This window comes from Carassius gibelio, chromosome B19 (genome assembly GCF_023724105.1).
Source record: "Carassius gibelio isolate Cgi1373 ecotype wild population from Czech Republic chromosome B19, carGib1.2-hapl.c, whole genome shotgun sequence".
NCBI classification, from domain to species: domain Eukaryota; kingdom Metazoa; phylum Chordata; class Actinopteri; order Cypriniformes; family Cyprinidae; genus Carassius; species Carassius gibelio.
Window position 1 is genome coordinate 15,875,625 of NC_068414.1, and position 13,633 is coordinate 15,889,257.

The 13,633-nt window shown below is 35.5% G+C and overlaps 1 long non-coding RNA gene across 1 annotated transcript; it reads left to right on the forward strand.

Annotated features, from left to right (window-relative positions):
- Window positions 1-856: 856 nt before the first annotated feature.
- On the forward strand, window positions 857-3,885 carry LOC127978786 (uncharacterized). Its single transcript, XR_008158648.1, has 4 exons — window positions 857-889; window positions 3,123-3,426; window positions 3,516-3,532; window positions 3,626-3,885. It is a non-coding gene; the product is annotated as an uncharacterized LOC127978786 (long non-coding RNA).
- Window positions 3,886-13,633: the final 9,748 nt, after the last annotated feature.

The window sequence follows — 13,633 nt, forward strand, 5'->3', positions numbered from 1 at the left end:
TAAAATTGATATTGTCATAAACTCAAAGTTAAATATTATCAAGGAGTTAAATACAAGTACCAGTTAAATACCAGTTTCACTCATCTCATGTTGATTCTTTGCTTCTTTTAATATGACACTTTAGATTAGAGCATGAAGTGTAATTAACAGAATGAAAAATAATTAAATACCTTTTCTGTAGCATAATTAAACCCCATGACAGTTCTCACTGAAGCAAGAAATTATCACCTGTTTACAAAAATGTGCTTTTGTTTTAAAGAGACAATCACTTAGCTAACTCTCAGTGTTTTGCTCACCCCAAATATTGCATGACACATGGGAATCATTTGAACTTTATCTTTGGTTTTAAGTGTGAGTGTATGTGATACAAAATTGTCTCCCATCAGCAACAGAATAAGCGATTATTTATTTATTTATGTATGCCTATATTACAGTGTGTGTGTGTGTGTGTGTGTGTAGTATATATATGAATATAAGAATAGGCTTTCACACAAACCAAAACAGGTTTTCATTCTTTTCTGTCATCCTATTACAGGCAAGGAAAACCCTTCTGAAGACTTCACACATTCAATTACAAAACCTGTTTACTCTGAGCCTCCCAAAGTCCCACAACTCTGACGTATTCACACTATTGTTTTGCTCTTCATGAGGAAAAAACGTGTCATGAAAATTTTTTATATATTTAAAAAACAAGAAATCAATGTCATTTTAAAAAATACGCATTTACTTGAAAACATAAAAACAGCTTCCAGATTATTAGCAGCACTTTGTTGTCTTAATGAGGAGCAGTGAGCAGCGTTTATTGATTGTGCCATAATTGCATAATCCTACACGAGTGAGACTCGGCAGAGAGGATCATGGGAAGGGAAGTTATTTCACGCGGGCATAGGTGAGCAGCTTTCCTGGACAAACATCTGTACAAGGCTCGTTTTGTTCGTGACAAAATCAGAACATTCAGGGCTTTATTGCTATCCCGATTAAATGAAAACAGGCCCTAATCCGGCGGCGTCTGCTGTATTGGTTTGCCCACACGTCTCTGTTAGACATTTGTAACCTAATTCTGTTTTGTTTCAACTGCAAGCTTAGCTGCAGGGTGTCTTGGCCAGGTTAAGCTAACATGACGTATTGCCAGGAATAGCTGCAAGGTGTGATACTGTATATATTGAAATCCACTCTACTGACATGAAGCTTTAATTAACTTGCGAAGAATAAAAGGCGGAAATTTTTAACTCTTCCCAAACTTTGTTTGGTTGACATTTAGCATAATTTGTAATGTAACAATCATTAATACTCATTTAAAACAATTGCTTTTAATTAATACGTTTTATTTTTTTGAATAACTAAGCTATTCGTCATCAATCCACCTCCGCAGAGTTTGCATGGAAAAATGTATTTGTCAGGATGTAGGCTATTTAAAGAAAGTCCATATTGTAAACAGCTTGAAAAGGTGCAGTCATTGACTCGTCCATCGATTAGCTGCTGAGGAGAGCTCAGTGTGCTGCGACATCAGACTCCTCCTCTCAAAGAGAAGATCTGATGCTCTTTTATAGACACATCTCATGTGGGGATGACGGCAAATGCTATTCCTCAATTATTTACACTGCTTAAATGGCAGCCACTGCAGGGTGTCCATTACATGCGTGTGTTTGAATGAGAGATTTTTATATTTGAGATTTTTTTCCACCTTTTTTTTCTTTTCTTTTCTTTTTTTTTCTTTTTTTTTTTTTCCGAAATAAAAATGTTAGACCTACTCACTTCAGATAACGGTAAAGATAAATTAGTAACCAATGATTCAAAAAATATATGCAGTTGCTATTTGCATGCATTGTCGTGGTTTCTAATTGTTAACTTGTTTGTTTGAGGAAGGAATATTATTCATGAACATAGAAATAGTAGCCTACACGTAAGAATGATTTAAAAATGAACGCATGTACATTGTATTTAATCATACTGGATATGTTTTATGTTTGACGATGGACAGTTTGACAGATCGCTTACCACCTGACTGTTCTTGTCGCAAGGTTGCCCTCTATCTTTCAATTTTGGAAATGCATAGTTTCTAATTCTGTATGTGGTTTAGAGACTTTTACCCGAATAAATACAATTTACCCCATCATTTTTTACTAAATTTACTAAATTTTGTATGTTAGAGAAAATAGATAGAGATACATTAAATTAGATGGAGGAATTGACAGTTATATTATAGCCAATTGACTGTGCTGTTTGACAGCTTGCTTGTGTAATAGCATGCAAACATTGTCATTATGGATATGAACTGAAATTCCAAAGCTCTAATGTAATTGAAGGCTTTAGACGCTGTTATGAATGTAGAGAGTGTGATCTGAGTGAGATGTTAACAGAGAATCTCCACATGGTGGAGGTCTGGCGCTTAATGATTGTGATAAAGACAGTTCAGAAACGAATTAGCTGAAAATGACTGGATTCCCTCAAACACAATGAAAGATTTCCATAGCGAATAAGAGTAATATGTTCTCATAACTTTGGCTAATATTCTATAATTCTAGCAAGATTCTCTCAAACAACTGGAAGAACAAACGTTCCGATAACATTAATGGAATGTTCGTTTAGAATGATCTGGTCTTTTATAATGCCTTCTAAATAAAAGAACAAATAAAAAAGGAACATTTAATTTTTTAAAAGTTTTAGTCAGACTGAGTACATTCAAAACTAACGTGTCCATCATTTTTGCGAGAAATGTTCCCTTAATGTTCACATAAACAACAAAAGTTTTTAAAACATAAAAAAATAGATTTTTTTTACATTCAGAAAACACATATATGACATGAGATATATTTTTAGATATTTATAACTAAAATACATAAGATATATTTATTTAGTTAGTTAATAGATTGAATAGGATATACTTAATATATACTTAATATGAACATAAGCAAAACTTCCTTAGAAAATATTTTTGTCAGCTACATACACAATAAGATTTAACAGCAAAATATATTTAATTTAAAATACTGATTTCCTATACAGTATGTCTATCAATGGTTGGCTAAAGAGAACACAATTAATTTAAAACATACATAATATAGGTCTACTGTACATATAATATAACAATTTAATGGCCAGATTGTGTTTTACATGTAAAGCTGCCAGCGACACTGATTGATTACTCCACACCTAATTTCTCTTGCTGGGAGCAACTGCATCTGGAGCTGAGTGCACACACTTCGGAGGCCGTCACCTGTCAATCATTCCTATAATTGATGATTCGGCCAATCCTGTGTCTGCTCAACCCCCTGCGAAGGAAACTTGTACTGTATCCACTCAGAACAGCCAGCTGCCAGTCAAAGCTTGTCACACACAGTCTTTTCCCCTGCTAGACAAAATCAGTCAATCCTCATCTCACAGTTCGTCCATATGGAATCAGCCCTTCTGTCAATCAGACCGCAGGTCAGTACGGCCCGAAGATCTCAGCAGATTGAACCAGCCAATTCCTGTTTTTCTCTCTCACTCTCACTCTCTCTCTCTGTCTCTCTAAGATGACTGAATCTATAAGGTACTGTCTCTTACTACACCTCCAGGCTGTCGAATCCTTTAGAAGAGGGTCGAATCAAATCACGATAGTGATGGTACTGATGTAATGTTACAGAATGAAGGCCGAGGTTGCTAGCGCAGCAAGACCGAGGCATCCCTGAAGATCCTGGACTCTTAATTATGGTGAAATAATCGGTGTGTGCAGCGTAGCCTCGGGCTGCCAGCCCCAGAGGTGTGCTCTACACAGACACACGGAGAACACAGAGCAGAGAAGATACTGGTTCTGCTCTGAAAACACTCACGTTCAGCCAAAGCAGACAGGTTTAAATACATCTGTGACAAAGGTATTAATGATCTGGTTTTCAAATGTCAATATAAAACACAACATAACTGATAGATTTGCATTCATATGAAAAAAAAGTATCCACTTTTTTTTCATATGAATGCAAATCTATCAGTTATTTTTTTTTTTTTCAGATGAAAATATTCATAGTTATTGTGGTGAATTACACCTGTTTTTATTTTGTTAGGACATCTGTGTGAACTTAAGGAGAATTTACCTCATACATTCACCAAAAATCACTGTGGTACCAGTTCTTGAAGACGCTGCCAATGCCATTTGGTTTGATATTAACATGTAGTGCAGTGACAGTGAGACATTCACTGTCATTGGTCGGAAAACCTATAATCCCATCCCAAATTCACACTTTTCAAGAAAATCAAATACAAAAGTTTTACTTATTGTGGTACCTGCAAGTTGGGAAAAAAATCAAATAAAATTTTGTCATTGTTTAAACACCTCGGGTCGCTACAAATGGGACAAAAAAGATGATTTGATGTTGGTTTTTGTGACCTTTGACTTCCACTGAATGAATAATAATATCAATAATAATAGCTGATAATCAATCAATCAACTACTTTTGTGTTCTGTGGAAGAAAAAGTAACTTGTGACAGAATTTTCATTTTTGAGTAAAGCCATACCATTAACGATAGCAACAACAAAAATATTATCTTTAAACTGAAAACCACCAAAAAAGTATCATAATAGTTTTTCATATGCTAATTTGAGGTCTTCAGAAGTCCTACGACAGCTTTGTGTGAACAACTGACAGTTTTCCCTGCAGTTTGTCATCATTCACTTCCACTGTATGGAAAAGAGCAGCTTTGATATTTTGTATATAACTCTCTTCTGTGGGACACTCTTCTTTCGGACTGGCTGATTTCAGTAAACTGGACAAACAAGTTACTGAATCCAAACTCACTTTCAGACATGCCTGACAGTCACTCTGACTCTAAATCAGCCAATATACCACAGTATATGATCCTATGATGCAGAATTTACTTAAAGGGATACTTCACCCAAAAATGAAAATTCTGTCATTAATTACTCACCCTCATGTCGTTCCAAACCCTCCATAGACAGCAATGCAACTGACACATTCAAGACCCAGAAAAGTAGTAAGTCCATGTGACATCAGTGATTCAACCATAATTTTATGAAGCTATGAGAATGATTTTTTTGTGCAAAGAAAACAAAAATATTATTTTCTTTGTGTCAGACTTCGACATGCATTCACAAGAGTACTACGACGCATACGTGTGATGCTGCTGACGCTGGAGCTGACACAGTGAAGAAATTGGTGTATAAAGTTTTTATTTTCTTTGCACAAAAAGTATTCTTGTAGCTTCTTAAAAATAAGATTGAACCACTGTTGTCACATGGACTATTTTGACGATGTCTTTACTACCTTTCTGGGCCTTGAACATGGTAGTTCTCTTCCTGTCTATGGAGGGTCAGAGAGCTCGTGGATTTCATCAAAAAATATCTTAATTTGAGTTTTGCCCTGATATTCCACTAATTTACAGTCTGGAGAATATCACAGCAAGATTTAATATAAAATCAAGTTATGATGGTCACAGACTTAGATTTTTTTTCTTTTTCAGCTTCAGACTATGATTCCGTCCAGTCAGAGGATGTTAAACATGTTTGATATTTTCAGCCGATTTTAGAATTGTTTTCATGTGTCACGTGTCTCCTAGCAACAAGTCACACATTTCTGCTTGTGTTGGTTGTAATTGGAACAACTTTAAAGTCTGGTAGTGTATAATCCTCAATCATAGTCTATGATGGCTAGTGTTTTCTAAGTAACTGTTTACAAAGTCAGCAAGTGTATGATTCCTAGTGTTGTAAAATCATGTGTTGTATTCCAGCCTTACACCAATAGTTCACTAAACCGAGAACAGTTTCTTTTGAAAATGTCCATGTTTCTGATGTACAGTATTTGCTAAAAAGCTATACATAAAAGTATAACAAATAAAATGCATTCATCTGATGGCAACAGTTCTTGATTACATTGATTATAGATAAATCCAAGAGTCGGTAAATGGTTACAAAAGTTCAAAGAGATTGAATTTGAAAAGAGATTGAATTGTCCACGGAGAAGCGATGGGCTACGATCATAAACCAGTTCCTTGAAACAAACTGTCTGTAAGATCCAGTTCATGGAATCAGACTTCCCATCACTAACGAGGGTGGCTAAATTACAGATTATTCATTTTTGAGTGATCCGTATCTTTAAATGTGCAATATTGCTATCAAGCCCAATTGAGAGGGGGAAGTCAATGGAAGCCCATTGTGCAAGCCTCTTCATTTTAATGAGCACTGAGTTCCAGAGGTCTTTCCCGTTCACCAGCGTGAAGATCACACCAGCCCGTGTCTTGAGATTAGGATTTAGTGATAACAGATCTCCCCCTTTGAAAGTATGTGAAAAGCAGCCTAAACATCCAATCTACATGCATTCATCCCCATGACTAATCTGCAGGCCTCTAATACTGTATGTCTGCCCTGGAAACAGAGGTGCACCGAGGACAAACATCTACTGCTGCTCCCAAAGCCCAAATGAAAGCAGATTAGCGGGGGCTTTATCTGAGATGGGGCTCTCCTGTTGCTCTTTTCTGTCCCAGATCCCTTCCATCACATGCACAAAAAGAGGAGATTTCGGCCTTTTGGCTGCGGGTGTCTTTCGCAGCATTTGAGGAAGTTTCGCCAGTCGAGGCATCCAGAGCTTTTCAGCACTTGTGCCGAACAATGGTCACGGCCTCCATCCCCCAACTTAACTGAGCCACCGGCGGACAGAGAGTCACCCCTGCTCGTATGAATGGGTTTGGTAAAGGCCCCTGCTGGATGGGAGAGGGCAAGGCCTGACAGCCTGGTCCTCATGTTCCACGATAGCCCAATTGGAGGTGCCCAACGGGGGGCCCACCTCCCCCCGGCCTCCGTCACGCTGAGATAATCAGGTTTGTGTGAGGAGTATGTGCTCTTTTGACAGTCATCATCCCCTCATTGATCCATTACACCCAAGCCTCCATTGTTGCCTAAAAAGTGTTTGAAATGCCTATTGGAGGAGAGGGGAGGGGCCGGCTTTTCTCAGTCCTGTCAATCAAGACGGACATTTTTCTCACTGTTGCCATAGCCGGGGGTGAGAGGTCAGGAAAACACTGAATGTGAGTTGACGAAGCGATAATAATAGCGTATTTGGGACGTCCTTTTCAACTGGGAATTCCGCGAACACACTATAACACACAGTGAGTAAATGAAGACATGTTTGGATACCACAGCCCCGCTGTGAGACTGAGGGGGAGACAGCGGTGTTTGAAAACTAAATAGGCTTAGGAGATTTTTACCCATGAGTCTTAAGGAGAAGCCCCCTTTGAATCGGTGACCCTGCCGAGGCTCTTTATTTCTGCTCTCCTAGGCTCTGCTGAGGAGCTGCCAGTGATCGGCTGAATTGACTCCGGCTGAGAGCTTGTTGTCTTAGCTGTGATTCGACTTGACGACTGCATAGCTTATCTGACAAAGGTGAAAGGGATTTTAGTATAAAAGGGGAAAAAATACTTTGAAATGAGTATGCAAGTTTTTTTTTTTTGCAAAACTTGTGAAAAAAAAAAAAACAAACCCTGGTGTTGTCCATACAAGAAAGAAAATATTTCCTTTTTTGTTATGGAGAACATAATATTTTATTTTTGCTTTGTCAGAGTAACAACTCTGCTAAAAAATAAAATAATAATAATTTGTCATTGAATTATCCATTTTATGTATTTCTTACACTTTTATTTTAATGTATTGTACATTATTATGTATTTATTTGTAGGGCTATAATAACATGCTATTGCTGAAATAATGATTAATTATTTGTTTGCTTATTTAACATTTTGTTGCTGAATTTAGTGATTAAGCATAAATATAAAGTTCATATTTTATTTATTTATAACATGTTATTGCTGCAATTCATGATTAAGCATTAATATACACTTTATTTATATGTTTATTAGGCCTACATTTTTACAGAAATTAATAACCAATAATAAACTCTAAAAATAAACTTTGTTTTTATTTAGTTTATTTATTTGTTTTGTTTTATAACATTTTATTGTTGTAATGAATTAATATACATAAGTAATATACACTATGTATTTATGTATTCATTTATTTAAAGGCTTGTAACATTTATTGCTTAATTTATTAGGCGTTAATATATCACAATAGTCATCACAATAACTAGAATAATTTATTTTACAATAAAATGCCAGCCTCCAAGGCTGAATGATGCTCTATAGTCCCAGCTGGATTAATAAGCCCAACTTTAGCCATTCTTTTACATTTCACCATTGTACAAACCAAGGCAACTCAATGTTCCCATTGAAGATAATGACTGCACTGACTTATTTAGAGTTCATAGGATCCCTTTTATAGCCATGTCAAAAAGAGGCCTGTAGTTGATTTATGACCCAAAACATGGCCCTGGCCTCACAGAAGGATGATACAATTACCCCAATATGAGTCTTGTTACTTTTAGCCAAGTGTCATGCTTGAGACGGAGGCTCTGTGGAGTCTGTTGTCTGGCTGGGCTATTTAAACCAGAGTTTATTACTCCTCCCCTTATAAATCAGTGTAGACAGTCCTGCTGTGGCCGGAGAGAGCTTGACTCGGTCCCACCGAGCACTTTGATACAGCTTCAGTTGTTGGTTTGTTTGCGTGACCCATCCATCTTTGCTGTGACACGCGGACCAATCAAGCTGCAACTAGGTGGCAAAGAAAGTCAAAATAAAACAAACAAAAGATCTACATTCAATGCTAACAAGGCTGGTGAGATCCTAATCCTCGTCCCCTGTGCGTGCAGCATGTGCTTGAGTTTCTGCAGTACTTCTAGGGTTTCTCTGGCAATGCTGCTGTGAATCTGAGGCTGAACTCCCACCACAGGATTCAGTTCGAACAGTATCGACTCCACCAAATAAAGCTGAACACAGTTTTACTATAAACTCTACTTTATAGAACTCTACTATAACAGAAAAAAATGTACAAAACTGTACACACACACACACCCACACACACATATATATATATATACACACACATGTACAAACATTATCACAACAAAGACCTCAAATATGAAGATTCCCATTCTAAAATGTAAAAGTAAAATGATATTATCTTCTATAAAGAACTGTGTAAGAAAAAGTAGGAAAATATGCTGAACAAAACTGACAAATATAGGAAAAAGGCTACCATTTTTGGAACAAATACCATAGTTATTATTATTAATATTATTTAACCGTTATATTATTTAACTATTTTTAAATTCTAACTGCATTTGTTAAACCATTAAATAATGATTGCTCCAAATATGATGATTCTACAATGTAAAGTAATTGATATGTTCTTGTATAAATGACTGGTTATACTGTGTGAGAATCTTTATTTTTTTAATATTAATTAAAATAAAATGTATTTTAAATTACGATTATTAAAATTAAACAGTTGGCTTTTATATTTTAAATGAAGCCAAAATAAATCATTAAATTGTTACAAAATATTGAATTGAATTAAGTTTGTAATCTTTTTACCCACTAGTAATGTTTGAGAATATAGATGTACTGAGAAACAGTTTTAATTTATTCTATTGGAATTTCTTTGAATAGTTCTTGTAACAATAAATATAATTCTTTGCAGCCCCTTTGCATATTTCCACTGTATAGTGCTTATCATGTAATTATGTTTAAAGTCATTAATGTGGGAATAAAGTGGAAAAATAAATGTCTGTTAGACATAAATGTACCTCCAGTTTGATGCTTCTGAAATGCAGAATAGATTTTTCCCTGAGGCTGCAGAAACTCCTCACTGTGTGGTAACTGCAATTGCATGAAACAAGGTTGGTAAAGAGGACTTGGATGAATTCATTAGTGTGTGTGTGTGTGTGTGTGTGTGTGTGTGTGTGTGTGTGTGTTTGGGAGTAAGTGTTTGCATATGCATGTTTCATGCTTCAGGAGGCAAAAAGAAAATTAACCAGCAATTGACCTTCTGTGTCTTCCACTGTAGAAGATGGAGACTTCACCTTAGCATAATTACTAGGCTTTTACCTATATAAGTTAATATTGTGTGTGTGTAAGACTATATATATTTAAATGTATGTTTTGGTGTGTGGGAGGTGTTTGTGTGTGTATGTTATCATGTTGGCCAATAATACACCTCATTACCAGCTTGACTGCAAAATGATTACACTTGATAATGGGATACACACACACACACACACACACACATTATACTTTTCTCTCTCCGTCTCTCTCACACACACACACGGTCTGGCGGGGGTCTCAGTAATGGAGTCATTATAGGCTTCAGTGGTTTGAGGACTTATCACAGGATACAGGAAGTCTGCTGGGAGAAAAAAAATCAAATGAGTTCAGCCAAGCGCACAAAAGACCATTTCATTAAGCTCTGCCCCTATCAGCAGAAGATGGGCGCACCCTGGCCACCCCCACGCCGTACAGGAATAGGTCATTTATTAAAGGGAGACTAATGGGATTGTGCTTTAATGTAAACGGCACTCATCTGTTTGGGTTCGGTGTTTAAACCAGCCATTATTCTGCTCATTACAAAGAGAGGGTGGGAATTATCTGACTGCTGTCAGTATGTCCATCTGTGAGGGAGCCGTCACAAAGACTCTGATTACTCTTAGATGGGTTCTGGGTGTTCATCAGCCTTATCAATCAATTGGTGTTACTATTCATAAGCATTTTTCTTATGTGAGATACTTTTATGTGGATGTGTTGGACAGATGGATTTCTATTTGACATCAAAGTTATATAAAAAGACTAAACATTTGGCCATGCATCTTGTCCAAATTATGACTTCTAATGAGACAAGGTTGTTTCATCCATGTAACTCCATCCATCATGTTATTGTATTGAATGAGCACTTGTACGTCTTAAAATTGTATATATGTGTGTGTGTGTGTGTGTGTGTGTGTGTGTGTGTGTGTGTAAAACTCTACTTGTAGATGTTATAATAATCAAATAAAAGGTAAATTAAGTGTAATTAAAAAGAGTACGCTTTCATTACTTAATATTTTATTAAAATAATGATTTAACACACTGAAGTACAATTTTAAAAAGTAATAATATGAAATTAAATTTTTATTTTAAAGTGCATTTTAAATAATTGTTTTATTAATCTTTTGTTGTGCTTGAAAGTTTTATTTAATTATTTATTTTGACTAATTCAGCGCTGACTAACATACTAAAGTACATATGAAATACTTGATTATAATGTTAGCTCATTGAAACTCTTATTCAATACTATTACATTTAGTTAACATATTTAATGTACTAATGTGGAATTACAAATATATTTAAATAGATTAGATAGAAGTTACACTTTATTTTAAAGTGTCTTTGTTACAGTATAATTATACATTTAAATGCTGAGTAATATTAATTAGCTATATGATTAGGATTAGGATTAGGGTTTGGTTTAGGGTTACTCCACACTGTAAAAAATAAGTGTAATTTTAACTGTAAAATTTTGTAAAAACGCTACGGAAAAAAACTGATAATAGGTTAACAGTAAGTTCCCGTACTATATACAGGGAAAAACTGTAAAAGATCTAACAAAGCATTTAATGTAAATTTACAGTAAAATTCTGTTAATTATACAGCTTTTAGAAGTAAAAAAAGAACAAATCAATGTATAATTTACAGTCTAAAACTGTAAACTGATATTCCCAGAATTCCCTGCGTGACACTCCACGTTTGAAAGTATTTTGTTTAAATAATCATGTTTTTAAATAGTTCTTGTTATCAGTTATGTACATTTGAGCTTTATGTTACATCTTCTGTTGCTTAATGAAAGTTTTTTGCATTATTTAAGTATCACGTGTGTTACCATGATGGTGTTTTGTGTTTCCATAAATGTGCACCTTCTATATGTTAATATATACTTCTGCTTGTGGTGAAGCTACTTGTGATGAGCTTTGATACTTCATGTGGCTTTCTCTTATACAGTACCATCTTTATTATTATGGTGGTTGTCAGTATTTTCAAGGTACAAAACAGATTTAATTTTGTGTGTTGTTGAATTTACTGGTTTATATTCACATTTTCTTGTTTGTAAATTACAGCTTTATATTGTAAAATTAACAGTTTTTGACGTAAATGTGTTTACAGTTTTCTGTATTTTTACTAAATTATTCTGGCAACCACAGCTGCCAAAAAGTTTTTGTAAAAACAACAAGAAATTTTTTACAGTGCATGTAATTATGCTAAATGTATTGTTATTATAATAGTAAATACATGTAATGTGTGTAACAAGGACACCTTAAAATAAAGTGTTACCCAAGTTTTAATAGTATGTTTTAGTTTACAATAAATTCTTGTTAATATGTTGGTGGCATGCTTAAGTATGAAATTACATATAAAGATGAACTTAAGTCCTACTTAACTGATGTTTGGAGAACTGAATTTAATATACATTATGTTAAATAGTATTTCCATAAGTATTTTCATAACTACACGTATTTCTTTTTCCACACAGGATCTCGTACACTTTAAATAAGTGAAATAATAAAATTGTGCTTCATTTGGTAAATGCCCTTATTTTATTTATTTTATTTATTTACTTTTACTACAATAGTTTATACTAACATCTCCATTTCTCATACAAATGGCACAGGAAATGCAATTACTTTGTTTTATAAAAATGTGTTAGCATGTTGTTAAGCTAAATGTGTAAATATTCAAATTAAAACGACAACAGCATGAATAAAGTTTGGGTAAAGAGTCCACTTTTATTTAGATTGATCTATTTTGTGGCTGAATTTCAAATAACTGAATTTAAATTTAAACTTCTGAGTTTGCATTGTGGTATTGCCTATAAATAGGATCTTATGCTACCTTTTGGAGCAGATTTTGTGTTGGGAGTGCACATATGATGCCTTAAAATGCTGCTTTCTCTGGGTTCTGGAGTGAAAGAGTGTCATTTGATCATCCTTTCATCCCTTCCCCAGTCAGTGCTTTATGTAATTGAGTCAAGTGGGCCATATTAACCCCGGCCAGCTTGTGACTGGCCCAGCCACTGGTCACATAAACAGTTGGCGGGTGTCCTGTTTCTCTTTCGCCTGATTCTCTATGTGCTCTAGAGCTGGAATGGATAAAGAATACTATAGATATCAGCTCATTCTCAGAGGAACGCTACTCTCGAATCATAGTGACCCTCTTGGGAATAGAGAGAAGTGGAGCGGTATTGACTGCTGTCAGTCTCTGAGGGAGGTCAATAGACAAACACCAGGTAATTTATCCACCCATCAGTGGCTCAGTACTGCATTAAAAAAAAGAAAAAGCACTGCAGAACTCACCGCTGCCACGAGGTTACGGCCCATTTCTTATCACAGGCTAACAGATGTATAACTGGACGGTCTAAAAGCATTGCTGGGATCAGATGGTGTGCTGACAAGCTGTCCGCTATTTATCCAAATAATTTGAGAATCATTAGTGTCATGAGATACCCCATCAGTGAGGAGAAGGATGACCGAATGGAGGCTGAAGCATTGAGATGTGTGGGACGGATGTCAAGACTTTGGTGGTCTTTGTCTGGGGGGTCTTATATGTATGTCAGTGCCCTCTACAGCATCTGTAGCATTACTGTGCTTAAATGTGCTCAGGAAGTATCTTTAATGGATTGATTGCGATTAAAATTAGTGTATGAGTCTAAAGTGATAGTTTAATTTATGGAGGCCCAGTGGTGCGATCCTCTGGTATATTTACCTGTTATATAACATTAAATATAAT